Source organism: Ischnura elegans, chromosome X, assembly GCF_921293095.1.
Source record: "Ischnura elegans chromosome X, ioIscEleg1.1, whole genome shotgun sequence".
In the NCBI taxonomy this organism is placed as follows: domain Eukaryota; kingdom Metazoa; phylum Arthropoda; class Insecta; order Odonata; family Coenagrionidae; genus Ischnura; species Ischnura elegans.
In genome coordinates, this window is record NC_060259.1 from 9,005,272 (window position 1) to 9,019,277 (window position 14,006).

General features: G+C 48.2%; 1 protein-coding gene across 4 annotated transcripts in view; it reads right to left on the reverse strand.

Moving 5' to 3' along the window:
• The window catches only part of LOC124170920 (ERI1 exoribonuclease 3-like), an 83,510-nt gene that overhangs the window by 33,177 nt on the left and 36,327 nt on the right, over window positions 1–14,006 (reverse strand). The window lies entirely within an intron of this gene.

The following is a 14,006-nucleotide window of genomic DNA, read 5'->3' on the forward strand; positions in this document are numbered from 1 at the left end:
GCGCCTGCGCCAAGGTGACCACGTGAGGTGGGGCGGAGGGTGAGAAGTCTCTAGCAGGGGCGACTCCGGAAACCAGGCGACCTCCGGTTTTATTTAGCCTTACTCATACAAGCGGGGCTCTGTATGGGTGGACCTTTAATTCCCTAGCTACTCGTGGGATTTATATGGATACAAAATCAAAATCTAAAACTTCATCGGAGGCTGCCGCAAGGCGGTCTCTGCCTTTATCTGGGCAGCAGGAGGAGGCCCTGTTGATGAGCCCCTGCGGGGATTGAGACGGGAGCAACTCAACCGCCCTGACAACGGGGGTCCTTCGAGGATCCCCACCAAAGCTGGCCCTCATTCCGACCCCTTGGGGGAGGAGGAGGGCTTTGTATCAGACTCCTCGGAGTCGACACTTAAAGAGGCACCCCATACTCCCATGGCAGTGGAGTCCGACTCTGGTGCCTCCACTTAGGGAGTGTGGCCTTTGGTACTAGGAGACTCTTCACCGAGAGCAAGAACACCGCTAAGAGGGATAAGAGGTTGTGGAAAAGGGAGAGGCGAAGGGCTGCTAAGGCTGCCGGGGGATCTGCGCCCCCCCCCCCTGCGAAAGGGTGTACTGCTGGGGACAATGTACCCAGCAGGGGCCCCGAGCGGGGTGCGGTTGGTGCGGAGACCCCGAAGGCCGCGGCAAAACGGAGCCGAACCCCTGGCGACACTCCTTCAGGCGAGGTGAGAGAAAACAAGAGGGTTAAACCCTCATATGCTGAGGTCACCAAGGACCTCAAGAGGATGGCCATCGCTCCTCACAACTACCCGACAGGGGTGGTGACGGAGGAATGGATCTCGGAGATTGAGGGGCGGCTGGAAAAAGTCTGGGACGCTGTCCCAGAGGGCCAGGAGCTCCCGATCTTTATGGGCACCAGACTCATCACGGTGCCATGGAGGTTGCCTGCTGCAACGACCATTCGGCGTCGTGGCTGGTGACCGCCATGGAACAGATGGGACCTGTAGATGGGACCATCTGCAAATGTGTTGAGGCGGACACCCTCATAAAGAGGAGGAGACTGATGGTCTGGGTCCCAGGACACAGCAAGCCAGAGGTCAAGCCTCTACAAGAGACTTAAACGTGTCAATCCTGGGCTTAACATCAGCCTTTGGAGGACATACGACAGGCAGGTGTTGGCAAAGGGCACCCGATTCATTTTGGGTGTCGATGAGCCATCTGCCGACATTATATCTGGGCCCAACTTCCACAAGCATATCGGCCTCAGCAAAGTCGAGGTTGCTTTCTTGGGAACTGCAGGGGGGACGGATAAACCGAAACCTCCTGATGAAGAAGCTGCCTCAACCAGCAAGGAGGGAGTGGAGACGCACACTGGGCTGAAATCAAAAAAAGCTGGCCAAAAATCGCTATAGTCTTAAGTACTGCTAAATGAGTGAAACTTTTTCGAATCTGTCATTGTATAAACACAATGAAACTTATTTAGGATGATTTAGTCCAGAACATTGTTTAGGAGGTCAGTAAAATTTAAAAATAGGGGAACGTTATGCGGGAACCGTAGTTACCAGGGGCAAGTCGAAAATTTTGATATGGGAATATCTAGGGAAAATCAGAAATTCTTCCATATTCAACTATGTTTAGGCTATCCAGTAACTTCTCATAAGATATTTGATGATTGAAAATTGCTATTGAGTCTTTTAAACCTGAAATTTTGGTCATTGAAGAGTAATAATAAAAATGAAAACCATTGACAAATATTTGTATTGAAAATCTCTCAAAACAAAGGTGTGTTACATTTAATTCTATTCTGAGCCAGAGGATAAAAACTCCTCATATTCTAAAATATTTTCGCTATCCACCAGAAGATTTTTTATCTCCTCTGGTAATTTTTTTACTTTACGGGGAATCCACGCAAAACAAAAATGAAAGGATCTGACGTAAACCGAAATCTATGGAAAAGGTCATAGTTTGTGGCAATTATAGAAACTTTTCTGGTGTGTTTTTCGCGAATTCCATGGAAGTTGCTACACTTGATTCCTCCAGTAAAGTAGAACTTCGCAGTTTTATCACTTTTCTAGGTTTAGACCTTCCACTAGCAGTGTCGAAATGCTGTGACGGTCTTCCACGCGGAGTGCTTTCAGTTTAACCTAAAACAATGATAAATTACGAAATAATTACAATTCACGAACTAAGGCAACAAAGTATGAAATACACGCGCAGTTGTAAATGCGTGCAGTACATATTATCATTTATCCGTAAACATTAGCATTCACCTGAAGGAGACGAACATGGGAGATACTTAAACACACTGTCAGGAAGATTTATTGGCTGTTTTAACCAAATATGATTCAACTTCAGAAATCTACTATTCACTCTGGTGCACGCATCCCACTTTCGAAAGTATTGATGAAAAAACACTTTCTGAATGAGGGCCGCAAGCAAAGTTTTTAATTTCTCATCTCCTCCCAAAAAAGTTTTTAGTGTAAAACCTCCAGTACTAACGATTTCTTCTGCTTGATGGTCCCCCTTCTATTCACCAATATCAAACTATGTAAATCTCTGCGAGTTTTTAATGGTGTATCCATAACTGGGGAACCAAACTGTAAACGTCCTTTGGCACACACTTCAGCAAGAAATACTGAAGTGAGACTGATGCTGAGTACTCGGCTAGAAATGAGCGTGCTAATCGCATGGACTGCATGTTTTGGGAAAACCTAATTTGTAGAATGGAAACACTTGCACGTGTTCAAAGTAAAAGAACAAATCTGGGTGCATAGGGGTAGCCGCCGAGGACAAAGGGCTTGGAGAGCGCGCGAACCGTTAGGTTTTTTACCATCCGCACGCGGATCCAGCGGAAAGACCCAGGGGTATAATCGTCAGAAGAGGGTACAACCAATAAATAACAGCAAATAACAAGTAGTTTAGTACAATGCACTCGCAATTAAGGGAAAATCCAGTCTCTCAAACGGACTACGACGCATGTCATCCTAAGTTCCCGAGAGCATACGCCGTGTATTGCGGGTCATGGGGCGCGACAACCGCCCGACATCATTTTGCTTTACCACGAAAAAATCAGAGGGGAGCAAGTTGGAGCAAGATTTTTCTTTTCCGACTAATAATATAGACTTCAGTCTAACTCCTGGTGTAAATATCTTAGGAGCGGCAAGCGGCGGTAACTACTTTTATCCTAGCATTAGGTAAAAAATTAACGAAAAACAGTGATATTTTTAACAAATCATAAAGTTAATAAAAAACAATTGACTAAAACAAAAGTTAGTTCTTAATTATCTAAAAGAGTGGTACTGTAAGAGCAGTTTCATTTAGATTATTATAAGGTGCGAGACGACGAGGGTCGCCTCGAACGGACTTCCTCTGAGACCCAGCCATTAAGCACGTTCCTGCTGTCATCGGAAGAGTCGCCTGACAAACGATCCCTTCGGTGACTCCAGGGCGTGGGCTTGTGGCTGCTAGGGTCAGCAGTTGGTGTTGTGCAGCGAAACAAGGTGTATGGCTTGGGACTGAATAAAGGAAGTTGCTTGTGTGACAGAATTTGGACTTGTTCCCTGCTTTGTTTCCCCCGAACCCCTTTATCGTCGGCGAAGACGACTTACATCTGGTGTCAGAAGTGGGATCCGAACCCACGCCCGGAAAACCGGACTGCGATGCCGGAAACCTTCGACGCAGCCGTTAATGTGGCCGTGCGTATACGCGAGGCAGAGAGGAGGGCTCATCCGGAGACGGAAGAGAGAAACGTTTTCACGATGCGTGAGGGAGTCTGTCATGCTTGTGGGCAACCCGGCCACTTTGCGAGAGAGTGTGCAAACAGGGGTGGAATGCGGTGCTTTAATTGCGGTGGACAAGGACATTGGGCGAGGAATTGCCGAGTGGGGGGGCGGATGCGCGTCGGGGGGCGCGTTGAGCCGTCTTTAAACGGTTCCGGGGCCGAGCAGGCCGCCCGCCAAGGCCCCCGGTAAAGACTTTGATTCCATGTGTGCACCGTGAAGGGGGAATGGAGGACTTAGCGGTGATTGTCACGTGTGAATATAAGAGGCGGCGTATGTTAGTGGACACTGGGGCCCAGGTGAGTCTAGTGACTAAGGAGTGCTGTGGGGGACAAGTTCCACGTAGGTCTCGTTTTAGGATAAAGGGTCTGACGGGTAGATGTATTTGGAATTACGGAGAGGTAGTGCTTCCGGTATGGTTCGGAAGCGATGTGCATAATCTTCGGGCCAAAGTAGTGGACACCTTGGGCGGGTATGAAGGCCTTATTGGTATTGACTTCCTTCGTGAAACGGGGGCCGTTATTGACGTGAAAAAGGGGGAACTCTCAATTGGGGGGTCAATAATTCCCTTGACCGAGAGAGGAAGAGCGAGATCCGGAGAATTCGCACTGCGGTCAGAGGAGGCATTTGGAGAGGGGCCGGGATGTGCGGTGACGACCATGAGAGGATTTACGACGGGGGGCGTGGCTTCCACCGCCAGAGGGGGCGGACCCGGAATTATGTCATGGGAACGATCGAGGGACGTGTCGACAGCCGGCCCGGAAGGGAAGCCAGAGGTCGCCGAGAGAAATTTTGACAGCCCTGGGGCGGGAAAACCAAGGAGGAGAGCTAGGCGGCAGCGCGGAAGGAAGCGGCGGAGGGCGGGCGGAATGGCTATCCTACCGACGGACTCTTCGGTGGGACAGGCGGAGGGGTTGGAGGGGCTGGAGGGGCCTGATTTCGTGGGTCATGAGGGACCTTGGAGCCGCCGGCCACGTGTGGATGTGCCGGTTCGACTCCCAGCGGCGGAAGTAATCCCAGCCCGTTCATCGAAGCTCGTATCCCTCCCCTTACCCGGGCGGGAGTGGACGGAGGGAGAAGAGTGCGTGTTGGAGCTGGCTCTCGAGATGGAGGAGTGTTTAGTTGCCCGGTGTTTGTGTCGAGTGGACGGGGGAGGAAGCGCGAAGGTGCGCGTGAGTAATTATGGGGAGTCGGCAGTAAATCTATGCAAGGGCACAGTGGTGGCGACAGTGAGCGATGTAGATTTTGTTTCAAATGAAAGATTCTGCGGGGATGATGTTGAGGGTGCATGCGATAGGAATGTGCGCTCTGTGGAGAGTACGAGTCTGTGCGAGCTTTCGGATAGTGACATTGAAGGGAAACTGACGCACCTGAATGTGGGGGAAAAAGCTGTTATGCATCCCCTAATAGGAAGGTACAGGCATTTGTTCTCATTAACGGTTACACCCCCTGCGACCCACTTGGTAGAGCATCATATTCCTACAGGTGACGCCCGTCCCATTTATCGGAGACCCTATCGCACTCCGCATCATTTAAAGCCTTTAGTGGAAAATTTTGTGAAGGAACAGTTGGAGGGGGGAATAATATCGCCTAGTCACAGCCCTTGGGCCTCACCCGTTGTGATCGTGCCAAAGAAATCTGAGGACGGAAAGCCTAAGTACCGGTTCTGCATAGACTACCGTGCTTTAAATGCAATTACTAAACCGGATGTATACCCACTTCCAAACATTACGGAAACCTTGGACTATTTGGGGGGGTGTAGGTATTTCTCGACCCTCGATCTAACGGCAGGTTATCACCAAATTCCCATGGCCCCTGAGTCACGCGAGAAGACTGCCTTTATTGTAAATAGCGGATTATACGAATACCAACGTATGCCAATGGGACTAAGAAACGCGCCAAGTGTATTCCAACGTATGATGGACGGAGTCTTCAGGGGAATGACCCCCACAGAGTGCTTGGTGTATCTCGATGACGTTATTGTATTTGGCGGGTCGATTGAAGAGCATGAGCAAGAGCAGAGCAAGAGTGTTTGAGAGGCTCGAGTCGGCCAGGTTGTCCTTGAAATTGACAAAATGTCACTTTGCCCTTTCTCAAGTAAGCTATCTAGGCCACATTATCAGCGGAAAGGGAATTCAACCGGACCCAAGTAAGATTTCGGCGGTAATGGACTTCCCCACTCCCAAGACGGTAAAGGAGACACAATCGTTTTTAGGAATGACTAATTATTACAGTCGATTTATTAAAGATTATGCCATTCTCGCTCGCCCGCTTACAATGTTACTGAAAAAGGGAACTGCATTCGTTTGGGCTTCGGAGTGCGACGAAGCAGTGGAAGGGCTAAAACGGGCGTTGACGAGCAGCCCAGTGTTGGTATATCCAGATTTCTCCTTACCTTTCATCATAGCGACGGATGCAAGTAATTTCGCGATAGGTGCCGTCCTATCACAGGTGGTCAATAATGAGGAGCACCCGGTCGCATTCGCATCGAGGCAATTAAAGAAACCGGAAGTGAATTATACGACGACGGAGAAGGAACTTTTGGCCATTACGTGGGCGGTGGGACACTTCCGGTGTTACATCTACGGCCGGAAATTTACCATTTTGACAGACCACGCCGCGCTCACTTGGCTTTTTGGATTTAAGGACCCCAGTAGCAGGTTAATGAGATGGACTTTGAAATTGAGCGAGTACGATTACGAAGTAATTCATAAACCTGGTAAGACCCATGCAAATGCGGATGCCTTAAGCAGGAAGATTCACCAAGTATCCGTGGAAGAGGTTATAGATTTTCGGAAGGAGCAGGAAAAAGATTCCGAGTGTATTGAATGGAAAGGAAGAGAGGGATTCGTGGTCGATGGGGGTATACTATGGAAGGAAACTATAATGGGAAAAAGAGTAGTAGCGCCTCGCAGCTGCCGGGAGAAAGTGCTCCGTCAGTGCCACGACCATATACTGTCAGGACATTTAGGTGTACAGGCAACAGGAAGTAGGGTTAAAAGGGACTTTTGGTGGCCATCCTATTCGCGAGATGTCAAGAAGTATGTAAAGGGCTGCATTGCCTGTAGTCAGAGGAGCCCTTATGGTAGGTGCAAGGCCCCATTACAAGCACTACCAGCAGCGTATAGGCCTTTCGAGTTTATTGCAATAGACATTGTGGGTCCCCTTCCGAAGACAGAGGAGGGTTATAGGTATATCTTGTCGATACTTGATCATTTCTCGAGATATTTAGTGATGGTACCATTAACAGATCAGAAATCTGAATCCGTTTCAGTGGCACTAGTGAAGCAGTGGATACTGAGGTTCGGAGTGCCGGAAACACTTCTTACTGATCAGGGAACTAATTTCATGTCAGAACTTTTTAGACAGGTCTGTAAGTTGTTACGAATAAATCAGTTGAGGACGTCACCCTTCCACCCAGAATGCAACGGGCGAGTGGAGAGAGTTCATAGAACTATTGCGCAGATCCTCAGTCATTATGTCAATGTAAGAAACAACGATTGGGGGCGCCATATTGACTTTGCCGTCGCGAGCTACAACTGTAGTTATCATCGTAGCACAGGTTTCACCCCTCATGAATTGGTATTTGGACGTCAAATGGTATCGCCTTTCCAATGCGTCGAAGATGGCGTGTTAGAAAAAGAGCACCCTGGGGTGTCTGGGTTAAGGGATAGATTAAAGGAAATGTGGTTAAAGTGTGCGAACAATGATCGCATAGCAGAAAGGAAACGGAGAGAGGCCGTGAAGGGGAAGGGTAAGCGTTGGCAATACAAGGAAGGAGATTACGTATTTCTAAGTGATCCCTGTATGAAGGTAGGGCAAGTGAAGAAATTTCACAAACCATGGAAGGGCCCATACCGCATATCAAAAGTGTTGTCGACATGCAACCTAGTGCTGGAGCTCCCATTCCGCAGCGTATTGGTACACAGGAATCGCATTAAACCCTATTTTGGCCCCATTCCCCCTCCTAGTTTAGGAACAGCTGATCGCAGGCCAGGCAGGCCGAGGAAGGAGCGGGCATCGCCGCCCTCCCAGCCGTCCGAAGACGCCGCTGTTACTTCTGAGGCCGAATGGGAGTGCGAGGGAGTGGGCGTGGTCGCCCCGGCAGTCGGGTCCGACAATGGGTGGGACAGCTGAGGAGGAATCATCGTGCAGCACGGAGCCTCCCTACATCCCTCCCCCCCAAGTGCATCCATTGCCGGCCGAACGTTCTCCCTACTACCTCAGATCGTCGGAGCCAAGTGTTGACCCTCCTCCCTCCCCCCTTCCTGAGTCGGCGGGAGACCCCTCAGTGTCCCCTCCGCCCCCACAGCCTTCGCCGTTGGGACGCTCCCCTTATTTCCTTCGTCCACGGGCAGCTCGACCGTCGGTGGAGGGGGTGTAATTTGGGCAGTGATGATGGAAGAGGGTGGTGGCTGGAGGAAACGTAGAACCCAAGAGCTATCGCTGTGTCTGGTTTATGTCTCTCATTTGTTTTAATTTTTGTAATTTCTTTTAATTTGGATTATTTTGGGTTTGGGACATGTACTTATTATATTCTGGATGGGTTGATTTCTTTGGTTTAATTGCTTCGGGAGTGTTAGCAACTCACTTTGGGGGGGATGTGGATGTAAGAGCAGTTTCATTTAGATTATTATAAGGTGCGAGACGACGAGGGTCGCCTCGAACGGACTTCCTCTGAGACCCAGCCATTAAGCACGTTCCTGCTGTCATCGGAAGAGTCGCCTGACAAACGATCCCTTCGGTGACTCCAGGGCGTGGGCTTGTGGCTGCTAGGGTCGGCAGTTGGTGTTGTGCAGCGAAACAAGGAGTATGGCTTGGGACTGAATAAAGGAAGTTGCTTGTGTGACAGAATTTGGACTTGTTCCCTGCTTTGTTTCCCCCGAACCCCTTTATCGTCGGCGAAGACGACTTACTGTACTATCAATAAATATCCTCAAAAATTCCGAATTATTAACTGTTTTCCATTGCATGGGGAACAAACATTGAACTTTTACGCATAAATCGCGCGCTCACGATTTCATAGATTTTCATTGATTTTTGGCGAGCTATAAAAATTAAACAAAACATTTTGACAGAAAATCAACTTCAGTTTTACATGCCCTGGATCTTCTAAAATTATAATATATTATTCCCGGTTCGAAATGAAAAAGTCGATATTTTGATTTTTGGCCAGCTTTTTTCGATTTCAGCCCACTGTGAGACGTAGCCATGGCAGGCATCCCTATGCTCCAGGCCAATCTCCAGCACTCCAAGACCACCTCAGGGGTCCTGCAAAGGATCCTTTATGAAGGTAAGGTCAAAGTTGCTCTGATCCAAGAACCATGGGCTTTCCAAGGGAGGATCAGAGGCCTGAGGACAACATCTGGTAAAATGTTTCATTGTACCAATGTTGATAGACCAAGGACATGTGTCTTTGTTAATGGGTTGAGAGCCATGCTCTTACCTCAATTTACCTCCAGGGACCAGACGGCAGGATCTCATGAGAGCTCAAGGGGAGCTCTTCTAGGATACAACCACCGGGGCCCGGAACCAAGCCCGAGGCTTATACGCCAGGACACCCGGGGAGGGGCTGGAGAGGAAGGAAAAAGGAGGGAGACGCCGTCGCGATCGGAGCCCACCGATGCCTCCAGGGGAAGGAAAAGGGATGTAAGGGCAGGAATAGGGTTAAAAACACTCCAATGCTATAGAAGCAGAGGAGGCCCTACCTAGCGAAACCATGCGTACGCAATTTTTCTACCACCATCCCGGGGAGATTTTTCTATGAGGAAGAAAAATCCCAGATAGGGACAGTGGGAATGGACCAGACGGCAGTCCTGCTGACTCTGGGGACTGGTGCCAGCAAGAGGAGGATTGTGACCTGTTCCTCCTATCTACCGTATGACTCTCCGGAGCTGCCACCGACTGCGGGGTTGGAGAGGTTGGTAAGTTATTGCAGATCTAATGGTCTAGAATTACTAGTGGGGTGTGATGCTAACTCACATAATTTTGTGTGGGGGAGCAGTGACTCCAACGATAGAGGTAGAGCCCTAGTGGAGTACCTCAAGTCAACAAACCTGCAGGTGCTCAACAGGGGCTCCTTACCCACATTCTCAAATAGTTTGAGGGAGGAGGTGCTAGACATCACTTTTTGCACCAATACACTGGTGAGCTCAGTGGGTGAATGGAGAGTGTCCAACGAGGTCTCATTGTCAGACCACAGGCATATTCTCTTCACTCTTATGTTCGCCGCTGAAAAGCGAACCACATACCGGAATCCCAGGAGCACGAACTGGGTAATGTACCGAGACTATTTGAGGGATAGCTTGTCACACACTATTCCCAATAAATTTAACAAAGTGGAGGAGATTGATGCTGCTGCAGAACATCTGCAGAAGTGCATCATCACCTCTTATGAAGTCAGCTGCCCGTTAAAACCAGGAAAGATAGTGGTAATCCACCCTGGTGGGGAGCAGAGTTAGAAAGTCTCCGAAAGGAGACAAGAAAACTCTTTAATAAAGCAAAGAGAACCAGGTTACCGCAAGATTGGGAAACCTTTAAGGACACCCAACGTAGGTACAAATCAGCGATTAAAAGCTCTAAAAAGAAATCTTGGAGGCGCTTTAGCGAGAATGTGGAGTCAGTTCCACAACTCTCAAGATTTCATAAAATCATTGCAAAAGACCCAGAAGCCGGAGTAGGGTCTCTTTTGCTTCCCTCGGGAGAATATGCGTCTTCTGACAAGGAAGCATTAAAACTTCAGTTGGAGACTCACTTTCCTGGCTCCAAAGAGTTGGAGGATATGCAACAAAGGAAGCCTCCCACCCGTCCGGCTTGGACGGACTGGAGATTGGCCACCAGCATCGTTAAATATGATATAATAAGATGGGCTATAATGAGTTTTAGCCCTTACAAACCGGCCAGTGAAGATGAAATTTTCCCGGCACTTCTATAAGAGGGACAGGAGCTGGTATCACTCCCCATGGTAAGGATATTCCGCTCCTGCCTTGCATATGGGTATATCCCAAAGAAGTGGAGAGCCACCAAAGTTGTCTTTATCCCAAAACTAGGGAAGACGGACTACACTTTGGCCAGCTCATTTAGGGGCATTAGCTTAATGTCTTTCCTGCTGAAAACGCTGGAGAAGATAGTTGATAGATATATCACAGATGGCCCCCTTAGGGACCATCCTCTGCATCCACATCAGCACGCCTACCAGAAGGGCAGGTCTGTGGAAACTGCACTCCACAACCTAGTCTGCAGGTTAGAGAACGTACTGGAACATGGTTTGTATGGGTTTGGAGCCTTTCTAGATATAGAAGGAGCCTTCAACAATACATCCTTTGAACAAATCTGCCTGGCAGCAGACAGGCATGGAATCCATACACACATTGTGAGATGGATTAGATACATGCTTGAGCAGAGAACTGTTACCGCCAGCCTTGGAGGGAGCTCACTGACGGTGACTGTGACAAGAGGGAGTCCACAGGGTGGGGTGTTGTCCCCATTACTATGGAATATGGTAGTTGACAGTTTACTGTCAAACCTACACAACGCCGGTGTATTCACACAAGGATATGCTGATGATATTATGATCTTGGTTTCAGGCAGATTCCTAGACACAGTATGTGAGCTTTTGCAGAAAGCCCTGGACAGAACAGCCCAATGGTGTTCCGAAACAGGACTCTCTGTTAATCCAGAGAAGACCAATCTTGTTCTCTTCACTAAGAAGAGGAAGAGAGAGGGATTTACTTCCCCTTACCTCTTGGGAAAGAGACTAACGCCGTCCTCATCGGTCAAATATCTTGGAGTCACTTTAGATTCCAAGCTCAACTGGAGAGAGCACATGGATAACTCAAAAAAGCATGTGCCTCACTATGGACATGTAGAAGAGCCCTTGATAAATCATGGGGCTTTCAACCCAGAGCCATTAGCTGGTTATATAATGTAGTGGTGAAACCCAGTTTCCTGCACTGCTCAATTGTATGGTGGAAGAAGACCAAACAAATTACTGTTAGGAAAAAGCTTAACCACCTACAAAGAATGGCCTGTATGGGCATCACAGGAGCAATGAGGACCACTCCAACCTTGGCGATGGAAACTCTGCTGAACCTACCCCCACTCTATGTGGAAGTGGAGGTTCATGCAAGAGCCAAGTTAAACAGATTAAGAAATCTAGGTATGTGGTATGACAGAGGAAGTTTCTCTGGACCCAGACAACTGTGGACGGGACTGAGGGAGTCTGGCACCATTTTTGAGATGGGGTTGGATTCCATGATGGCTACGTTCAATTCTTCGCCGCCTCTTTTTAAAACCCACTTTCCAAACAGGGAATGCTGGGCAAAAGAAGAGGGGAAAATCCTTCATAGTGGAGCCCAAGTGTGGTTCACGGATGGCTCCATGAAAGAAGGGAAAGCAGGGGCAGGTGTTTACAGCCAATCCCCCCCTAGGAGCATACATGTTCCCCTAGGAAGATATGCCACAGTGTTTCAGGCAGAAATTTTTGCTATCCTAACCTGTGTGCACGCCATTGAGGAGATAGGTCTCTACAAGAGACCAATCCATATATGCACCGATAGTCAGGCTGCTCTAAAAGCCCTGAACTCACCTTGGTGCAGGTCTAAACTATTGGCTGAATGCTACAACGCACTCAATATTTTGGGTAGCCATAGCAAAATAGAACTTTTCTGGGTACCGGGACATTCAGGTATCACCGGAAACGAGAAGGCAGATGAACTGGCCAAGGCCGGCGCTGAACAGAACCCAATTGGCCCAGAACCAGTTGTGCCAGTTGCCCCCTCAATGGGGATGGCTGCAATTAAAGTTTGGGGATCAACCCAACACTCAAAGATCTGGCGAGAAACTACGGGACTACGTCAGGCAAAAACTCTTCTAGGAGAGCTCTCTCCTCAACTCGAGAGAAGACTTCTTCTTATGAACAGAAGTCAAGTGTGGATGGTAGTAGGCCTGCTTACGGGACACTATCACGTAATGAGACATATGCACCTGCTGGGGGTAACAGACTCAGATAGGTGTAGATGGTGTGAGATGGGAGAGGAAACAACCACCCATCTAATATGCGAGTACCCTGCAATCATGAGGACTCGATACAGACATCTGGGCTCACCTTTTATAGAGCCCAAGGAAGTAAGAGATCTTCCCATTGGGGACCTTTTGTCCTTCATCAAGGACATTGGCCTCTTTGGGTGATCCATTAACGGTGGTTAGCACAATGGATCTACAGGTCTAAGTGCCCTGGGAGCTGATCCCCCACCGCATAAACTAATCTAATCTAATCTTCCTACGCCGGTGAACAAATGCCGAATATATAAGTTTCCTAGCTCTCTCCCTTTTATGACGGTTGCGGGTGTGTGATGTCTTTGTTTCAGGACCAACACAGCAAGGCTTAGGCTTTAGTGTTGGTGATGATAAACCGGTGCCCTTTAGTAATCTTCGTACGGCACCTAAAGTTCGACAGTCCATGAACGATTCGGCATTGAAGGATGTGAATACTAACTTTATTGCTGTCCCCCACCCAAATTTGGCATCGCTTCCCAATTCTGGAGAGCTGAAGTTGCCTCAAGTAGACTGTGATGAGTTTCAGACGTATTATCCTCGCAAAAAACGCAGAGCTATTGCGAGAGGCAAAGCTGTAGCTGACTGCCCGCTGGTGGCGTGTGCCGTTAAAGCACATGTTAATGTTTGGAATTTGGACCCGTCTACAAAACAGGACGATGTAGATAAGTATTTGAAATCAAAATTCGATTTTGATATCGATGTGATGGCACTAACGTCTAGGGGACCGTACTCATCCTTTAAAATCTCCGTTCAAGAGGATGAATACGAAAATGTACCGGACCCAAATATTTGGCCGGTTAATGCGGTGATTACAGTGAAACCTCGATTTTACATTCCCCCATTATACATTTTCCCTGATTTTGCACCACTTTTATCAGGTCCCAAACAATACCGCCATTAAATAATGATACTCTATTTTACAATATCCTCAATTTTGCACTTTTTGTAAGTGGTCCATTCAAAAGTGTAAAATAGAGGTTTCACTGTAGTAGGTTTATTGAGCGAAGAAACCAAACTATTCGTACATCCAATGTTGCAAATAATGACATTTAGTCATGACTAGTGCGCAATCTTAAAGTATTGTCATTAAATATTCAATGTATTTGCCAAAAACTCAGTTGTATTGAGCTTTTTTTGAATGAGCAAGATGCTGACATTGTGTGCATCATTGGGTGAACATT